Below are 14,577 nucleotides of genomic sequence, written 5' to 3' on the forward strand. Positions count from 1 at the left end.
ACGGTGTCAGGGAGATTCACTGCCGCCGCATTTCGCTTTGAGGATAACGCCGCGTGGCCCCGCGGTGGCCACAGCTGAGTGTGTGCGAGAGGGTGTGTGTGTGTGCGAGTGTGTGTGCGAGTGTGTGTGCGAGTGTGTGTGCGCGTATGTGTGTGTGCGAGTGTGTGTGCGAGTGTGTGTGCGAGTGTGTGTGCGGGTGTGTGTGTGTGCGAGTGTGCGCGTGTGCGAGAGTGTGTGTTTGTGTGTGTGCGAGTGTGTGTGCGAGAGGGTGTGTGTGTGTGTGCGTGTGTGTGCGAGTGTGTGCGAGTGTGTGTGTGTGCGAGTGTGCGAGTGTGTGTGTTTGTGTGTGTGCGAGTGTGTGTGCGAGTGTGCGAGAGAGTGTGTGTGTGTGAGTGTGTGTTTGTGTGTGCGAGTGTGTGTGCGTGCGAGTGTGTGTGCGTGCGAGTGTGTGTGCGTGCGAGTGTGTGAGTGTGCGTGCGAGGGTGTGCGCGTGCGAGTGTGTGTGCGTGCGAGTGTGTGCGCGGAGAGCGGTAGTGTAGCGGTTACAAACCCGGCAACTCGAGTTCGATTCCCGCTCACGGCCAACACCAGTGACGATTATCTGAACCGGTCCTGGACCTCCCCTAGGTCGACTCAGTGGAATTCTGAGCTCAGATGAACTCTGAGCTCAGATGAAACCCAGGGACCTGAAATTTGACACCGCAGCTTGTGAACGTCCCTGCCGCTTGCACGCAACTTGTTTTAATTGCGAGCAGGGGCGTGTAAGGTGTGTGGGGGGAGCGGTGGCGCACCGGTTAGCGCGATGCGCTACGAACCCGGCGACCCGAGTTCGATTCCCACTCACGGTCACCAACACGAGTGGGGATTATTTGAACCGGTCCTGGGCCTCCCCCCTAGGTCAACTCAGCCTCAAATGAGTACCTGTGTGTTCCGGGGCCGGCACCTTCACAGGTGCTTGCCAACTGCACTTGCCCCAACAGTCTGTTCAGGCTACACGGTGGTGGGGATATTTGTCTTTGTGTAGTGGAGGGAGGTGGGTGAGCAGTGAGCGTTTGATAAAATGTGTTGCCGAGTGGGTGGTGGTGGTGGTGGTGGTTGCGGTGGGGGGGTAGTGGTAGTAGTTGTTGTGATTGTGTTGGTGGTGGTGGTGGTAATGATTGTGTTAGGGGCTGGGGTGGTGGTTAACTTACACGCTTGGCTTGCCCCCCTTTGCCCCCAGCTACTATAGCGGTATCAGTCCCTGTTATGTCAGAGTCAAGGGGTCAGCCCCGACGCCTTTCAGCCGCTCTCCGCTATGAATCGAGATTTACAATGGAGAGGGGGGGGGGGTCACAGGGCTCGCTCTCTCGGCTTAAACACTGGGGGCGGGTGGAGGAGGGGGGGGGGTGCTGGTGGTGGTCGCGAGGCGGTCTGCGTCTTTGTGAACGCGCTTCGTTAAAAAAGCATTTAGTTTTAGATTTGACCTTGGAGGGCACGCGGACCCGGGTGCGCGCGCGGCCCTAATGAAGGCCGCACCGCTCCGACACGGCCGAGGAATGCGGCGATTTGAACGGCGCCTTTGTCGTGAAGTTTTGTCCTCGCTTGTGATACTGTGCGTGCGTGCGTGTGGGCAGCGGTGGTGCAGCGGTTAGCGCGCTGTGCTATGAACCCGGCGACCCGGGTTCGATTCTCGCTCACGGCTAACACCAGTGACGATTATCTGAACCGGTCCTGGGCCTCCCCTCGGTCGACTCAGCCTCAAAGGAGTACCAGGTGCGATCTGTAAACATCGCCACTGGGGAGACAAAGGCGGTCGGGTGTGGTGCTGGCCAACTACCCCCTCGTGTACCGTTCCGGCCTTCATAGGTGCTCGCTAACAGCACTTGCCCCTACAGTCTGTTAAGGCTATTTGGGGGATCTTTGTCTTTTGTTCGTGCGCGTGCGTGCGCGTGCGCGTGCGTGCGTGTGTGTGCGGAGGGGGGGCTTTATTTTCTGCTTTCATGGCATCGCTCACTCTCACTCACTCACTTTGCTGTGAGCGCGCACGTGCGAAACAAAGACAAAGACCTCCTCCCCCCGGTGTAGCCTCAACAGGCTGTCGGGGCAAGTGCTGTTAGCGAGCACCTATGAAAGCATCACCACGTTCACACGAGGCGGTGGGTGGCAAACACCACGCCCGCCCACCTTTGTCTCCCCCATTGCTGAAGTTTACGCATCACAAAAGGTACTAGTTTAAAGCTGTGCTAACCTAGGGAAGGACCAGTTCAGATATTCGTTTGTGGGAATCGATAGTGTAGCAGTGAACGCGCTGCGCTACGAAACCTGTGAACCGAGTTCGATTCCCGTTGATGACAACCAGTGACATTTATGTCAACCGGTCCTGAGCCTCCCCTAGGTCGACTAAGCCTCAAATGAGTAGACAAATGCGGCCGGCCGTGGTGCTGGCAACCCGCCTCCTCGTGTGCCGTGCCGGCCTTCAATCGGCGCTACTCGCTGACAGCACAGGGGGAGAACGTGGACACTCCACACAGAACGGCGTCCGAGTTGGGTATCGAACCCAGGGCCTTCTTCGTCTCTGTCGTGTTTGTTTAAAGGTCACGCAGTGCTGCTGACGCATGTGCGAAGTTGTGCATGTGCACCACTGCCAGAGCAATAGGCCTCTTATCACTAAAACAACGAGTCACATCCCTGTCTGGGACCTCTCTTTCTCTCTGTGTGTCTGCACGGCTGAACGTTTGAAACCCATCGTCATTATTAGAAAGCCGCTAGAAAGCCACTGGAGCTTCGCGCTTTTAAAATCTAGATCGATAACTCATTTCTTTAAAACTACTTTTTGTGTTTAGCTTGTTGTCCTTCACCCCCCCCCCTTCCCCAGCACCTCCGATTAGCACGGTTGGCTACGTACGGTACGAAAGAAATTCAACACACGGTACACACATCAGCTGCTCGCCGGCAAGCTAGAGGCGACATCACACGACCACTCCACCCCCCGATCCACCCCGCGGTCCACCTCAGCCCCCACCTCAGCCCCCACCTCAGCACCCAACTCGGCACCCCACCGCGGGAGCGCTCAATCAACTTGTAAATGGCTCCCCCAAGTGTGTGTGTGTGCGTGTGTGCGTGTGTGTGCGTGTGTGTGTGTGCGTGTGTGCATGCGTGTGTGTGTGCGTGTGCATGTGCATGCGTGTGTGTGTGCGTGCGTGTGTGTGTGCGTGCGTGTGTGCGTGCGTGTGTGTGCGCGTGTGTGGGCATGCGTGTGTGTGTGCATGCGTGTGTGTGTGCGTGCGTGTGTGCGTGTGTGTGCGTGTGTGTGTGCGTGTGTGTGTGCGTGTGTGTGTGTGTGCGTGTGTGCGTGTGTGTGCGTGTGTGTGTGCGTGTGTGCGTGTGTGTGTGCGTGCGTGTTTGCGTGCGTGTGTGCGTGCGTGTGTGCGTGTGTGTGTGTGCGTGTGTGCGTGTGTGTGCGTGTGTGCGTGCGTGTGTGCGCGTATGTGTGTGCGTGAGTGTGTGCGTGTGCAGATGTGTGCGTGCGTGTGTGCGTGTGTGTAACAGACTGTAGGGGCACTTGCCCCAACAGTCTGTTAAGGCTATGCGTGCCTTCAGCCTCGAACCCGGCGACCCCAGTTCGATTCCCGCTCACGGCCACCAACACCGGTGACTGATTATCTGAACCTGTCCTGGGCCTCCACAAGGTCGGCTTAGCCTCAAATGAGTACCTCGTGCGGTATGTAATCATCGCCACGAGGGAGACAAAGGCGGCCGGGGCGTGGTCCTGGCCACCCACCCCCTCAGCACTTTCCCCAAAAGTCTGTAAAGCCCATACGGGGGATCTTCGTCTATATTCCTCAGCAGTCGTCGGGTGGCCAGGCTGAGTCCACGAACTCACTCCTCTCGAGTCCAATGCAGCAATCACGGGGGGCGACTCCGACACGCGCCCATTGTGGACCCCCGTGAGTCGCGGGGCCGCCGCTGCGTCCACGTGAACCTCTCGGGGGGGGGGGGTCGCAGTCAAGGGGACGAGAGATATCGCGAACCGACCGCGTGACAGTCGCCTCGACGAAAGCCCGACGCGCCGTGGTCGGCTGAGTGAGAGCGGTGCACGGATTCATCTTCAAGGACGCCGCCTTCACATCCCGACCTCGTCTCGAGTCTCTGCTGCTACATTCCCAGCCCCGTCGCGTTGCATGGGATTGTGGGGGGTGCAGAGAGATCAGCCCCCCTCCTCCTCCCCTGCTAAAGGAGTTAGCCCCCCGTCTAAACTATTTTATGTATGTTGAACTTTTTTCGCACCGTACGCATCCAACCGCGCTAATTCGGTTACCGGTAATGCAACATTTAATATTTGAACAAACGTGCCGTGTTGCATGTCTGCAGCATAGGCCGCCTGCTATAGCAGACACTCGTGACGCTCAGACACATACCGTACTGCAGTTCTACGACAGCTAGTTCCGCACACGATCACGAGATGGCAGTGGTGGTGCAGTCAGCGCGTTGAGCCGATGCATCGCACATTCCCCCGTCTCATAATCACCCCACTTTTGTCCCAGAATAAGCAGACACTAACATTTTCTCCCCCGAGATCAGCCTCTCCGCGAACACTTTTTAAAGCGTCGTCTACTCATCCCGTCAGCCGCGCGCCGCCTGCTTTTGGAGTGCGTAGCCTCAGCGGCGTTGATTCAAGACGAGCAAAACCCTGGAGCGGTCTTGACACGCAGTGTCTCATCAGCGGAGGCCAGGCTTGCTTGCATCAGCAGTGGTGGCGAAATCCCGATGTTTCAGGCAAGGACCCCTCCCATGACGGTTTGATGTCCCAGTGTTTGCTTGTCTCGAATCAATACAGCTGAAATCATGGGCTCTCAAAAGGGCCGTGCAGCTGATGAGCTGTGTAAGAATGTTGAGCCTCCCCCCTAGGTCAACTCAGCCTCAAATGAGTACCTGGTGCGGTGGGTAAACATCGCCACGAGGGAGACAAAGACGGCCGGGCGTGGTGCTGGCCACCCGCCCCCTCGTCGTGTTCCGGGGCCGGCACCTTCACAGGTGCTTGCCAACTGCACTTGCCCCAACAGTCTGTTCAGGCTACACGGTGGCGGGGATATTTGTCTTTGTGTAGTGGAGGGAGGTGGGTGAGCAGTGAGCGTTTGATAAAATGTGTTGCCCGAGTGGGTGGTGGTGGACAAAGTCACGTAGGTAGAATTTTTTTAAATGTAATTTTTGTTTTACTTTATTATTTTTCTACCTGCGTGGCTTTACCGAAAGAACCATGGTATGCATGAGTATGTTCACACATGATCCATCAGGGGGCGATAACGTCCCGTCTACAGTTCACGCTTCGCTCGACAATCGCGAGACTCGAACCAACGCAAGGCAAATAACAATCAACAATTATAGTCGGTGGGACATCTCAGCTCATCATATTTTCCATGGCCGATAAAGCGAGTACCACTTTTTGGGGAATTGAACAATGCTCGTGTTATGCCTATCCTGGCATCAGCCACGAGAAACGTGGAATTCCCACCAGTGGCTCTGAGCGGGTCCAACACGAGTCGCCTGGCGACCCGATCGTCGGGGTGACGATGGGGAGAGAGAGAGTATCGCTGCGCGAGTGTGTCTGTGTGTGTCGGTGTGTGTGTGTCTGTGTGTGTCGGTGTGTGTCTGTGTGTGTGTATCGGTATGTGTCTGTGTGTGTGTGTCGGTGTGTGTGTGTCTGTGTGTGTGTGTCTGTGTGTGTGTGTGTGTCTGTGTATGTCTGTGTGTCGGTGTGTGTGTGTGTGTGTCTGTGTGTATGTGTGTCTGTGTGTGTGTCGATGTGTGTCTGTGTGTGTCTGTGTGTGTCGGGCTCGTGCTGCTCATGACCAGTCGATTGCGGCCTCCTTGGCACGTGACCTACGGTCTGGCTCGAAGAACAGGGTTGCAGGAAGTCCCTCTCGTCATCCAATGTGCGACCGAAAGTATTAGCCTGCACTGACCAGCGTGGTGAAGTATGGTCAATCAACCCCCTTGGTCGACAGGACGTGGGAAGGCATCCAGAAGTGGATGGATTAAGGGCTGAAAAATAGAATAATTATTAAATGATTGCAAGCGAGTCCTGGGTAATGAAAGGGATAACAATAACTACTGCGTCGTGGAGAAATATGAATCCACACACACACATACCGTCATTTTAAGTGTGAAACAAGCAATTAAAAAAATAAACAATTCAGCAACAAAACATTTACAAAATATATTCGAACATTACAGCGCGATCACATCCCGAGTGTACTTTGAGTTATCATTCCTCAAGCACGTGCCCCCACGTCTCCCAAACCGGTGACGTCCACCCGCCCACGAGCCGCCGGCCGGGAGGCAGCGTCGCTTTGTATGAGATGCGGAGAGAGGCGCTGTCCATCCCTCACGAGAGACACGCCGAGGGTGGAGGAGGGAGGAGGAGAGAGGGAGGAGGAGGGAAGAGGAGAGATGGAGGAGGAGGATGGAGTAGGAGGGAAGAGGTAGGAGGAGTTCCATAATGTTTGACACGTTGGGCTACAGAGGATGCTCTCTGTGTGATATGACTGACAGGAGAGATTTAGTCAAAGAGTTTTTGAGGTTGTTGTCGTTGCGTCCTGTGAGCACAGTAGTACGCAATGGGTTTGTGTTGTATATATTTCTTGTGAAAAATGCCGTAAAAGCGAACAATTGAACACCAAAAAAATGACGCGATGAACGAAGCAAAGTGCCGAATAACCGAGAATTTATTGTGCTTCTTTTGATCGATAAAAGGAGGGAGGGGGTGAGGCTGGAGGAGGGGGAGGAGGGGGATGAGAGGGAGGTGAGATGTGGCTGCCACCTCCTTGGCTTCAAAGCGACTTTGATTTTCCCTTCACCCCTCCTTCTCTCATCGCCGCTACCCACCAAGAAAACAAACTCACCACATTACTCACCACGCAGCACTGCCTTGTAACAGCAACACGATCCACTGGGCAGGCGTTTCTGACAATAGCCCGTCTTGAGAGTAGAAGGAGAGATTGGCCGACTCATAGTTGGAGATGTCACTTTACACTGTGCGACCCGAATAAAACTGCAATAATACATATTTTACTTTTACAAAGGAACACTTTTCAAATGACATCATCATTGCAAGCAGCTTTACCAATGGGTCCGTGAGTGCATAGACCAGCACACGGGCTGATGTAGGAGAGCATGACCAGGAGCTCGGTGCACTCGCTGACGACTGGTACCACAGCACCTACACGGGTGGTACCAGCATCAGCCTCTACACGTGCGCCCCACGACACCAAACGACAGGCCAGCAGACGCTCACAGCAACGAGCAGAGCGATGTGACGGTAAATCACGGCGAGGGGCAACTGTGGGCACCTGCCAGCCACGTCGGTCAGTGCGTCCGTCCGTCCGTCCGTCCGTTGCCACCTGCGTCTGCTCCGTGAGCATGCATGCCAGCGAGGCTGACCCACAAGAATCGGGAGTCGTGCTGGGGATGGAGAAAACACGGGGAGACACGGAGAGTGGGGAGCGTGGGGTGGAAGTTGGACGTGGTCTCGACCAGGGGTCGGCAAACCAATTAACAGGACGAGATATTATTTTCGAATTTGCTCAAACAAGCGCTAATCTTCTCAAGAGCAGCAATGCACCGTGTGGTGAACACGAGCACGCGGCTGTGGGGGCTTCGTAGATGAGGTCACCAAGCAGCGGTCCTTGAAGAGCCGCGTGTTGCCGACCCCTGAACTGGAATAGGCGAGGACCATCAGTGGCGCTGGGAGCTCGGGGAAGCGCTGCGAGCCGTGGCTAAGAGACGAGTCGTGGGAAGAGAGACGTGACACTCGGGTATCTGCGTGTGCAGGGGGGGGGGTGAGGAAAGGCGATGCCCCCCTGATAGGGGACGGAATGGAGAGCTGCTATTGACTCATCGTCCCAATGCTGAACAATTACCCGCAAACTATTCAATTGTAATTACGCGGAGCATAGCAACATCGCATCCCGCTACCGGCAGACTAATGTACAGAGGCAGCTGCCACTGGGGGTGCCCCAAGTCTGTAACCGACACATCAATCGTGGTCATCTGAATGCGAAAAAAACATTGCAGGATATCTCATCTGAAAAACAAAGCGAGGCTTTCCTGGGTTCAGACGAGCCGAGTCGAGCGGAGCAAGCAGGGCGCTGCATGAGCGGTGGAGACACTGAGTTCACACTGCAGCGTAACAATGGGGGGGGGAGGGGGGGTAACGTGCAAGTGAAGACACGTGGGGGATGCTGCTGGTGGATATCTATTAGGGGGGTGGGGGGGGGGGGGTTCGAACCGTCGAAGGAAGACCTGGGGCATAGGAAGGGTTCGGGGCGGGGTGAAATGGAAACCGGGTCGTCATCGCGTGGGGGATGGAGCGTGCGGGTTTGCGGGACAAGGGGACCTGGACACGCGTGGGGGGGAGGGCAGTGTGGGGGGTGTGAGGGGGGGTAGAGAAGCCCGCAGTGGAATGGAAGGCGCAGGGCGGGGCTGCGGTATAAAAGTGGCCGAGTGGCCGGTGACTCGCAGCGCATTCCTCTGCACTCGTGCCGGCGAAAACCGCGGACGGCATCGAGCGAACGCATTGCTCTGCTGGCACCGAAATACAGACGGACGGGAGGAGCTCAGATACAGCACCATCAATCATCATCGCCGTGCAGCCACCCTCACTACGACTTGCCCTACTGTCACGCGTTGCTGTTGCAGCCGTGGTGCAGAGGTCGTGCAGAGCTCGTGGTGCAGAGGTCGTGCAGAGCTCGTGGTGCAGAGGTCGTGGCCGCACGAGCGTCAGGGTACAATGCCGGAAGACTTCGAGGTCGAGATGAGCTCCCCCGAGGAGGAGACCCAGGACCCGTCGGATCATAGCTGCGACGACGAGGGCTTCTCTCCACAGAAGCCGAAATCCGCGAGCGAAATCAGAAAAGTGAGGACCCGTACAACAAACAAAAAGCACGCAAACCTTGCCTCGTCTCCTCTCACCGCCGCCACCGTCATCTCAGCGACGTCTCCGTGCGTCACTCGCGACGAGGAGTTCGCGTTGGGCGACTGCCCAACCTTTGACGGGCACGTTTATTGAATTGAGCATTACCATCATCAATTTTCAGTGGACTCCATCCAGCAGTCTATTGACCCAGCAGTGTATTGCGTATCGATAATCAGTGTATTGATCATTGCTGATCATCAATGACCGATACACAGTATATTGTATATTGATAACCATTGTATTGATTAATGATCGCCAATGAACGATACACTGCTTATCAATGTTCATCGACACTACATCACTGATCACTGCACTTCATCCAGCAACATACCAATCATCAATGATCAATCTATCAATCATCTATCCACTGCTGGATGAAGGCCACCCTCTCCAAGCCGTCACGGTCTCTGGCAGGCGCTGCGATGTAACGAGTCGCCAGTTCCTCCTGTGCGCGAGAGACGGATCCATCGCTCCATCTCCTGAAGTGGTGGTTGACTGTTGTTGTTGTTGTTATTGACGAGGTACAATGTTGTGTGTCTGCAGTCCACCAAGCCCATCATGGAGAAGCGACGCAGGGCGAGGATCAACGACAGCCTGAATCAACTCAAAGCCCTCATCCTGGAGACTCTCAGGAAAGATGTGAGTCTACGTCTCCCCTCGTCTTCCTTTGTATGTGTGTGTGTATATGTCGTGTGTGTGTGTGTATATGTCGTATGTATGCATGTATGTACGTATATGTCGTATGTATGTATGTGTGTACGTATGTATGTTGGACTTATTTCGCACCGTACGTGCCAATCGGAGGTGCTCGTTGGAACGGCGGTCTCACCGCACTGTGCGCTGCTCAGCGGGGTTCGGCTTGCCTCGTGTCGTCTCCTTCGCCCGTCGGGGTCTCTCCGGGTTCTCTGGTTCTTGCTCATAACCAAGAGAACCTCGTCAGCGTCGTCGTCAACGTCTCTTTTAAACCCGCGTTATTCCGAGTGCGCTCTTGTCGACGCCGTGTCAATGCAATGCATCAGCCCGCGGCAGTAGATGTCACAGAACTGCCTCTGAATACGTGTTTATATGCCTGGCGTCTCACCACCGTCATCACCAGTGTCAATAACAAATGATGTTTGATTATAAATGATCTGTTTTAGAATATTCGGCCCATTGTACTAGCCATGCCCACTGGCTCACAATGTACCCCGTGTGTGTGTCGAGTTTGACATTACTCGAAACGCGCGGTGCCCGCTTGCTATCGGTGTTAGCGTCACACTCCGCGGGGAAGCGAATTCATCACGTGGTTCACTAATGATGATGATGATGATGATCATGATGGAATCGTATATTTCTTCTATTAAACGTTAAACCAGTGCTGGGCTTTACTGTGACCCTGTGCCATGAGTGATACTCTTCGGGGACACTTTGCGTTTTGACTTTGATCGTTTACAAATTGTTCGATGTGTTAACCATTGTATACCCCCTGCCCTCTACCCCACATCTCTCTAGAGCTCCAGGCACTCCAAGCTGGAGAAGGCTGACATCCTGGAGTTGACCGTGAAGCATCTAAGAGGTCTCCACCGGCTACACATCAGCGGTAAGCCGCACACGGCAAGCAGACGATGCTGAGTGGCGTGCTTAACTGTGCTCGACTTTGCGCGCACATCGTTGCTTTTGTGTCGGTAGCTGTTGTAACTTGCTGGCCCGCTCCTTGCTTGGACATCTGCAAAGAAAAAATTGCTTCGTAGCAAATCGGATTTTCTCCTCCGATCTAAATCAAGATTCTGATTGCGAGACGCGTTTAGGAAGACGAACAAAAGCTGTCAATCCGATCGATCAAGGAAGCCTCGATCGTTCGCTCACGATTTACATCGTACGGAAGAAGCGTTACTCGCAGAGCCACGCATCACACCGCCATGGGGAATAACCTCGCCGCTTGCTTCACAATCACAAGTCGCCATGCGAGGCGCTTAGCTGCGCGCTGCCGTGGGTGGCACTGTGTCAGAGCGACTGGTGGAGCGGGTTTGTTCATCTTCGTGAAATCGTCAGCGCAGACCCGTATCGTGCCCCCTACTATTGCCGGGAAACAGCAAGGCGTAACCCTGGCAGATCCCATCCCTTGTAAAGTAGCGGTGCACAGCTCCACTGCTGGATGATGGCATCCCCACATGGTGTAGGTCGTGGGGATGGTTTGATCATACGTCACCACGCTGGTTGGTGAAGTGGAGTTGGAGAGGGGGGGGAGACCCAGCCGTGGCCGGGAATCCAACTTTGATCCCCGGGTTCATAGCACGTCGCTAACGATATCTCTGCTCCTCTCTCTCTCCCATCTCCCTCATCTCCTCCACTCAATCCTTTCCTCCACCCACCTCCCCATCCTCCCATCTCCCCCACCACCCTTCTCTCTCCATCCTCAACTCCCTCCTCCTCTCTCTGCCCTCCTCCCTGCCCCGACCACCCAACAGCCGCCCTGTGCGCAGCAGACCCGGGCGTGCTGGGCCGCTACCGCGCGGGCTACAGCGAGTGCGTGAACGAGGTGACGCGGTTCCTGTCCACCAGCGAGGGGGTCCACGCCGCGGTGCGGACGCGCCTCCTGGCGCACCTCGCCGACTCCATGGCGGGCATTCCCTCCGGGACCGGTGGGGGGGTCTCCTCCTCCTCCTCCTCATCATCCTCCTCCTCCTCATCCGCCGCCGCCGCCGCCTCATTCTCAACCTCGTGCCCCTCCTCGTCACCGCTCGCCGCTGCACCGGGAGGGGGCAACCCCTTGGCGCTGCCGCTGCCCCTGCGGCAGTGCGGCGCGCTGCCCGCGGGACACCCCGAGCTGTCGGGCCCGCGGCTGCACGAGCTGCTGTCCGTGATGGCGCGCGGCGAGGTGCAGCTCGTGACCGCCGGGGACGGCCTCCTGGCCCTGCTGGTCCCGCCAGCGCCGGCCCGCAGTCCAGGGGCATCGGTAACCCCGGACTCCTCCTCCTCATCATCATTCTCATCATCATCATCATCCTCCTCCTTAACCGCGGCCGCGGTTCAACCGCCAACCCGGCCGCCGGGTCCCAAGGAGGTCCCACGAATGCCTGTCTCGGCTCGCCCAGAGGCCGCAGCTGCGAGCCATAGCGGCCGCGCAGGCCGTGTGGAGGCCCTGGTGAAGCACCCCCCCCCCCCCCCCACCATGCCCCCGTGCAGAGGGATTCAGGACTTGAGAAAGTCTGTGAGGAGGTTGCTCGATACGTGCGTGGACTGTGTTGCCGAGAGGACTCAGAGTTGCGTTTCTTCGTGCGCGCTGTGAATCTGATAACGGTAGGATAAACCCGCCTGGGAACCTGCAAGCGCGCGTTTGTCCAGATGGTAGAAGTTTACAAGTTCCCAGCCTGTGTTTGTTAAGCCCGGAGAGAGAGCTCTTAGAGACCAGGACGAGCCTCGTTTGCAAGAGTGACATTAGCCTGCTGCCACTAAGGGGAGATGGCTGCTACTGCTGCTGTGTGTTTGTGTTTGTGTGTATAATCCCAATCGAGTAATTTGCGGATCATTTTTTTACTTCGTCAATGTGATATTTTAAAGCTGAATGGACCACACATAGCAGTATTAATCAGGGCGGCCGCTGGATTCGAACCGCGAGCCTCTGCAACAGCGAACGCACCAGCGCCACGTCTAGGCCATGTCACAGCCGATTGGTGTGCGAAGGGGAAGGGGATTCAATAGGTTAGGTGAGTGAACCGAGTTGGGTGCATTATATAATTATGTAACCGCCCACATGATTCTAAAAAATCATTAATTAGCCAACACACCTTGCTGCCTTCCCGCCACTCGTCTGTGGTCCCTCCTCCAGCGTAGGTTGCCTTCAGTAATTATAAACCGTGGGTTTTCTAAGAAAAATGTATTTTTTTTGTTTTTAACAGGGCCACTCTCATGAGTGTGTGCCGATGCCTTACGTTGCCAAAACAATGCCAGAATAGCGACGTGGTAATTGCCGAGTAACTGCCGGAGCTGCTTCAGATTTCTTTCACCGTGGAATTTTTAAAAATCACACTTTTGTTCTATGATCGCCGTGAAACAATGCTGCTTCGACGAACCAAAATACAGCACGAGTCATCGTAAATAAATTGCCACTATCGATCCACCGCTGGATGAATACGTCCCCAAGCAAGGCGCCGTCTCCATCCTCGCAACCCTGGCACGAGCTGATTTCACCGTTCCGTCTCCCCGGAGAGAGATGTTCCACTCCGTCGGGGCTGCCACGCGAAATCGGGCTCGCGTGGCAGTACGGGCGGATCGCTGATTATGTCGCAAGATTCGCGGGAGGAGGCCTTCATCCAGCAGTGGATCGACCGTGGCTAGTTGCTTTGACTCAGGCTGTTTGACGATGATTGCTATAAAAATCGTGTTAAGTAATCTTATTCTATAAATTGCGCGCACGTGTATTAAATCACTGTCACCAAAGGGCATGGACAGTTTTCCAAAACCATATAATCACAACCACGCAATGTGAGCTCGTAAACTACGTGCCTTGTGTGTGTACCGAGTTGCATGAGACCTTTATATAACTAGCAACTGTCGGTCATTGCAATTATATAGATATGTCGCAGGGAATGAACGAAAGGTTGTAGTAGGTGATCCATGTATAGATATCCTATTAAAATAATCTGGGGGGAATATACACAAAAGATCAGAGCATTCATTTAAAGGCTCCATCATTCTCAACAACACAATAGATACGCAGGCAATGTATCTCCTTCACATATCTCGATTAGATTGTTTTATTAACATGAGGCCCTGTTTGAACAAAAAAACCCCTATGGATTTCATTAACCCCTCCGCCCCCCTATCCACCCCGCCCTGGGAGGTTTCTAGATCCGTCGCTGCTCCTCTCTGTAAGACACGGAGCCGTCACTTTCACGCAACATTCAGTCACCTGTTGCGAACAAAGGATTAAATTACATTTGCGTAGGGTATCTATAAATGGATCAGCCCGCATCCTCAGCAATCACCATGAGCGCTGTGAGCGAATGTGATTGGATGACACGGCGTGTTTTCGGGACGCGTTCGTCCAATGGGGGGAGGTTTAGGCTCGCGAGCCACGCGCCAGGCGCGGGCCTTGTGACTTACGCTCGGATCACGAATGTTTCGTGTTTGCAATATGAGGTGAACCTTTGTTTGTTCTACTGGACCAAGAAATGCAATTGTCTATGTAAATACGCGTTGTTTTTTGATACTCCTGTTATTATAAAAACTATTTTTGTATAATGCAATTTTTTATTGTACGTCGTGAAATTATATTTTATTAATGTGTGTTTGTTTAATATAAAGAAATACATGGAAGGAAAGTTTGTGGAATATTGTGTTTATATTGTTGTGGATGAGACAAACAGGCGACTGCCTGCATCGACACTGCACGCACAGTAACACAACTGCCCACGTATGTACAGCCCTATAATAATGTCATACTATAATGATCATGTCAACTTGTAATACGCCGCAATCTCGTTGAGAGAGAACAACTCGGAGGCGATAAGAGGAACCACGAACGGGAAGGCAGCCACGTGGAAAGCAGACGCCAAACGTCCCCCAAGCTCTGCGGTCCTGTATATATATTAAAGGTGCTATCGGCCAATGAACACGTGGGAGGAAACCGGAGCACCCAGATA

At 54.6% G+C, this 14,577-nt stretch overlaps 1 pseudogene; it reads left to right on the forward strand.

The window, feature by feature from the left end:
- Nucleotides 1-8,522: 8,522 nt before the first annotated feature.
- LOC133352390 (transcription factor HES-4-like) lies at nt 8,523-12,165 on the forward strand (annotated as a pseudogene).
- Nucleotides 12,166-14,577: the final 2,412 nt, after the last annotated feature.

This window comes from Lethenteron reissneri, chromosome 40 (genome assembly GCF_015708825.2).
Source record: "Lethenteron reissneri isolate LAM-NWPU_2019-01 chromosome 40, ASM1570882v1, whole genome shotgun sequence".
NCBI classification, from domain to species: domain Eukaryota; kingdom Metazoa; phylum Chordata; class Hyperoartia; order Petromyzontiformes; family Petromyzontidae; genus Lethenteron; species Lethenteron reissneri.